We start from the raw sequence: 6000 nt of genomic DNA on the forward strand, positions 1-6000 counted from the left end.
TGGTATCAAATTAAGTGATTTAGAAAATGGTACACGTAAGGTAGATAAAGAGATAAAATTACTAATTGGTGCGGATTTTGCTGGTAAGTTGCTAACTGGAAAAATTGTTTCCCTTACGTGAGGCGTCAGCGCGGTGCATACGCAGTTAGGCTGGACTGTTATGGGTAAATTTACTGGCACTGAGCCAACTACGATAAATACTGCATCCCTCCTAATTTCTTCTCTGTTAGTGAAGGGTCAATGTATTAGTGATCTCTGGAAGTTAGATGTTTTGGATATTAGTGAACCTTCTGTAAGTAAAACCAAAACTCAGTTACAGGAGGATACGCAAAAATATTTTGAAGAGACTCCTACGTAAATTCAAAGGGAAGGTACTAAGTAGCATTACCTTGGGTGTCGGATAGCTCGCTTTTACCCGAAAACAAAGTGATAGCAGAAAAATGTCTTGTAAGTACTAAAAGAAAGTTAATGACTACGGGAAATTTTGACGCTTACGGAGACGTTTTCCAGAACTGGTTAGCACTCGGGATAATTGAAAAAGTACCGGATAAGAATAAATATAAGGGTGTTCATTATTTACCTCATAGAGCAGTTGTTAAAGAAATAGTAGCATGAGTATAAGACCGGTGTTTAATGCAAGTTCTCATTCGCCTGGTTACCCATCATTGAACGATTGTTTATCTACTGGACCAAATTTAATTGAAATTATACCTTCGATTCTTAATCGGTTTCGCAAGTATTAAGTTGGTGTAACTTCAGATATAGAAAAAGCGTTCTTGCAAATATCTCTATAAGGGAAAAAGATCGAGACTTTTTTAGATTTATGTGGTTCAGTAGGGATAATCAAGAACAAGTTGCCCTGTATCGGCTTAGAAGGGTAGTTTTGGGTATTACGTGTAGTCTGTATTTATTGGCTGCTACAATACAGTATCATTTGAGTGTAGTTCCCGAAAGCTTAAGTCATACAGCGGAGATTTTGAAAACATCCTTTTACGTAGATAACTGTGTCGCTAGTGTGGATTCAGAAATAGAAATGAGAAAGTTTGTAAATGAATCACAAATAATTATGGCTTCGGGTCATTTTAATTTAAGATTCTGGAAATCCAATATAAGAAGTGTTGTGCCAGAGGAAGATTCCTCCACGGAAGGAGATGTGTCTGTTTTGAGCCTTGTATGGCATACAGTTACAGATACCTTATCTTGCAAAATATAAAATTGGATGACCCGGTTACTAAAAGACTAGTTTTATCATTAGCTCATCAGGTGTTTAATGTTATAGGGTATACGGCTCCTGTAATGTTGATTCCAAAACTAATTTTACAGGAAACTTGGAATTTAAGGCTTAAATGGGACGATATTCTTCCCGATGAATTAACCAAAAAGTTTAGGTCTTGGCTTAAAAAGTTGTACTTGCTATCCAGTATCCAAATACCTAGATGGATAGGTCTCAGATCTGTTAATGAAAGCTGTGAGTATACATCTCTTTTGTGACAGTAGTAAAAGTGCGTATGGTGCATGCGTCTTTTTAAGAGTACAGAGTGGCAAAAAGGTAAAGGTTAGTTTGATACACGCAAGATCGAGAGTAGCTCCTTTAAAACCTATTACGATTCCTCGATTAGAACTTCTTGCTTGTAATATTGGTTCTAGGTTATTGTCTTCAGTTATTAATGATATTGGCCTACATGAAGTTCGTATTCATTGTTGGACTGACTCCTCGACGGCTTTAAGTTGGATACGGCGAAATCAACGTTGGGGAGCATTCGTTTTTAATCGTGTACAGGAAATCAGCTCCTTGACCTCCCCGGCTGCATGGCAACATGTCCCTGGTAGTCTCAATCCTGCTGACCTACTTTCTAGAGGTTGTTATGCAGATCAATTAATAGAACGAAAATGGTGGAAGGGACCTGATTGGCAAATTGGCCTAAATCTAATGATGAACCAGATGAGGATTTGGTTAATTCAGAAATACGTAAGACAGTTATTGTTACGTTGGTAAAGACTGATAATTGTATTGGATGGTACTATAAGTATTTCTCATCATTTAAGAAAATTGTAAGAATGTTATCATGGATATTCAGATTTTATAATAATGTACGCAAGAATAATAATAACTACCATTCTAAGGATTTGACTGTATCTGAAATAGAAAGGGGAGAAATAGCTTTAATATTATTAATACAAAAAGAGTCATTTAATGGTGAAACAGATGATAAGCTAAGACGACTCAGACTATTTGTCGATAGTCAGGGTCTGATAAGAGCTAAGTCTAATGTTGCTGATCGTGACGACTCTAACAGCTTTAAGTTCCCCATCATATTACCTTCTGAACATCCAATAGTCAAATTATTGATATTAAGTGCACACAAAGATTTGTTGCATGCAGGTACTACATTATTGTTGTATTATTCCTCAGTATTAATTTTGTTTTCAAATAATATGATTATTATTAAGCATTATGTATTAAGTAATTTTATTTCTTATATAACCCTCATTTATATTGATGTAAGTTTTATGTTTTGAGTGTGTAGCCATCCACTCAAAAGGTAGGAGAATTGTGGCGACACACTGCCTTTCTGTGGCAACCCTAAAGAATTCGTCTGTAACGAGGATCACGTGCCCAGATAAACAAGTTGTCACGTACTGAGCCACGCTCGGATAGCACTTCGTCGTTTTGATCTACAGCGGCGGTAATAATCGTTCTACGAACGCAAAAGTAGTTGTCACGTAATAGCGTATACCCTCAGGATATCAATTTTATGCGTATATGACTATTAGTTCGTTAATTGTGAATTTTACAAATTTTTAACATTAATCAGCGTTCCTTGACGCCATTTTCGACGTGAATTCCATCTTCACAACTGCATTAGGAAGCCATCTGAAGTCGCAGCAGTCCAATACTGGTATCATTGGAAAGATGATTACTTCAGCTTTCTATTAATACTGGTTTTATCTCAATCGGCAAACTGGATGATGAATTATAATTAATTTACTAATATAAGTTAGCGAATTTTCACTCAGCAAGCACTTTTCGACCGTTGGAGCGACCGTTGAAGGAAATCGTTCCCCCCCCCCGCGAGCAGCAGGAAGTTCGCAAACGGCGAATTTTTATCAAGTGGGTCTTTTTATTCAACGTAGTAATTAAAGAACAACTCGACGCACCAATCTGGGACCAACGCCATTACTTATACTTCACCTTCGCGGACAGAAGTTTCCAAATTTGGTCTCATTCCGATAATTAGATCCGGAGATACATTTTTGCAGTCTGTTTATTGGACTTAGCAGAATTCAGTGTAGTGCAGTGTTTACATAGTGCAAGTGTGTGTGTCAAAGTTAGAAAAATAGCAGAATTCAGTGCAGTTCAGTGTTTACATAGTGCAAGTGTGTGTGTCAAAGTTAGAATAAATAACAGAATTCAGTGCAGTGCAGTGTTTACATAGTGCAAGTGTGTGTGTCAAAGTTAGAATAAATAACAGAATTCAGTGCAGTGCAGTGTTTACATAGTGCAAGTGTGTGTGTCAAAGTTAGGAAAATAGCAGAATTCAGTGCAATGCAGTGTTTACATAGTGCAAGTGTGTGTGCCAAAGTTAGAAATAAAGAGCAGAATTCAGTGCAATGCAGTGTTTACATAGTGCAAGCGTATGTGTCAAAGTTAGAAATAAAGAGCAGAATTCAGTGCAGTGCAGTGTTTACATAGTGCAAGTGTGTGTGTCAAAGTTAGAATTAAATAGCAGAATTCAGTGCAGTGCAGTGTTTATATAGTGCAAGTGTGTGTGTCAAAGATAGAAATAAATAGCAGAATTCAGTGCAGTGTTTACATAGTGCAAGTGTGTGTGTCAAAGTTAGAAATAAATAGCAGAATTCAGTGCAGTGCAGTGTTTACATAGTGCAAGTGTGTGTGTCAAAGTTAGAAATACATTTACCGTGGATAACAATTATTAGATTTCAACTAATTAATATCAGATGAAGAACAGAGAAGTCTGTCTGCCAAGATACACAGACAGGCACAATCGTGCAATAGTGCTAAAAGTGTGTTAAAGTGTGTCAAGTGTTATAAGTTCACCAAGTGTGACGCAAGTGTCATCTCGAAGTGCTAAGTGCTAGTCTTTTAGTGTTCAGCGCATAATTGCTCAGTGCTGCGTTCCACTCTGACATGACACGTCCGACAACTTTATCAGACAAAGCAGGAACTACCTCACAAGATGACTTGGATACGGAGCCCTTATTGACGTCTGAGCTTAAACGCGCAGAGCGAATTGCAGCTCTAGCAAAGGACATCAGTCTAATTCCGACGCTTATTGAGGAGGCAAACACGTTCTTTCCCAAGTCTTAAGGAACAAGCTCAAGGATTCACTGGAAGTGCTAAAAGGGTTGGCACTCGAAGGCCCAGATTTCAGTCCAAAACCGCCAACACACGAGGCAGGCACAAACACATCTACCCTCGTCTGTTGCGGCTTAGCGCACTTCCAACATAACGCAGGACCAAGTGATTCAGCAGCACCAAGCCCTTTCACTGACGTAGAAACAGCTGTAATTCCCCAGGTTCCCATCCCAAGATCTTTTGCGGAGGCGGCAAAGCTGATTCAGAAGCCCAGCCAGTCTAGAATCCCCAGAACCCATACTCTGCTGATCTATCCCGCCCAAGACGCCAAAGGAACAGGCAAAGATCTAAAAGCCACCTTGAATGAAAAATTCCCCCTTGCTACCTTAGGCGTTAGAGTTAACACAATAAGGAAAATCCAAAAAGGAGGACTAGCAGTAGATTGCCCCACAAAAGAAGACCTCTCTAAACTAGCCAATACATTGGGCAGTGAAGAAGGTCAAAAACTTGTACAGACGAAACCCCCGGAAAAAAGGCATCCTAGGGTTGCAATTCACGCTGTACCGCCAAAAGTACAGAAGGAGGAGGTCGAAAGGACTCTAGCTTCAGAATTTGCTCTTACAAAGTCCACAGCAAAGGTTCTGTACAGACTAAAAGAAGGACGAAATGGAACAAAGTGGATTATCCAATGCGAACCTGCGGCATACGACAAGCTTACGCAACTCAAAAAGATCAGCTTCGGATGGAGAGTCTACAGAATCTCAGAATATTTTAATACGCGACGGTGCTATAGATGTCAGGCATTCGGACACCTACAAAGTGAATGCAAATTCCAGCAACATTGCGCCTTCTGCTCAGGAAGTCACAGCGTTAAGGAATGCAGAGCCAGCAGACCTGCATCAACTGTGCCGATTTTAATTTCAGAACACGTGGTAAAATCAATACCGCGCATGCAGCATACACAGCCTCATGCCCGACATACGCACGATATGTTGAACGGCAACAACGCAGCACAGCGTACTAACAACCAACTAATAGCAACAAGTAATAATCAACAGATACCCACAGAATCAAATAACCCTACGACAGCACAGATAATCCGCTGCACACAGATAAACCTGCAAAGAGCAGAGGTTGCTACAGCACAGGCCATACAACATGCAACGGAGCATTCTGTAGACTTCCTGATGATCCAGGAGCCGTACTGCCAGGAAGGACGCATTGCAGGTTTCCCTATAGCATGGCAGGTCTTCCAGTCAAAAGCAAGGAATCAAGATCAAGCACCCAGAGCGGGTCTAATATGTTGTAGCCCAGCCTGGAATCCGCTGCTAATTAAACAGGACAGATACTTTGTTGCCGTTTTAATTGTGCTCAAAAATGCACAACTGATTCTTATATCTGCGTACTCCTCCCCAACAGACTCCATCCACAATTTCGTAGCAAACGCAACGTACGTCCGATCTAAATGCCATTCAACGCCACAAGTCTATGGGGGTGATCTTAATGCGCATCATGTAAACTGGGGATACCAAGATATCACTCCCAAGGGACAAGCGCTAGAGGACTACTTAACAGCAAACGACCTACATTTGGTCAATACCAGATGCGCACCCCCTACCTTTGATAATACGTACTGCAAAGGTTGGCCAGATGTCACCCTGGCAACAGGAACGGCTCTATCG

Source organism: Stegodyphus dumicola, chromosome 3 (genome assembly GCF_044657685.1).
Source record: "Stegodyphus dumicola isolate Sdum_Otavi_A_Nest chromosome 3, ASM4465768v1".
Taxonomy (NCBI): Eukaryota; Metazoa; Arthropoda; class Arachnida; order Araneae; family Eresidae; genus Stegodyphus; species Stegodyphus dumicola.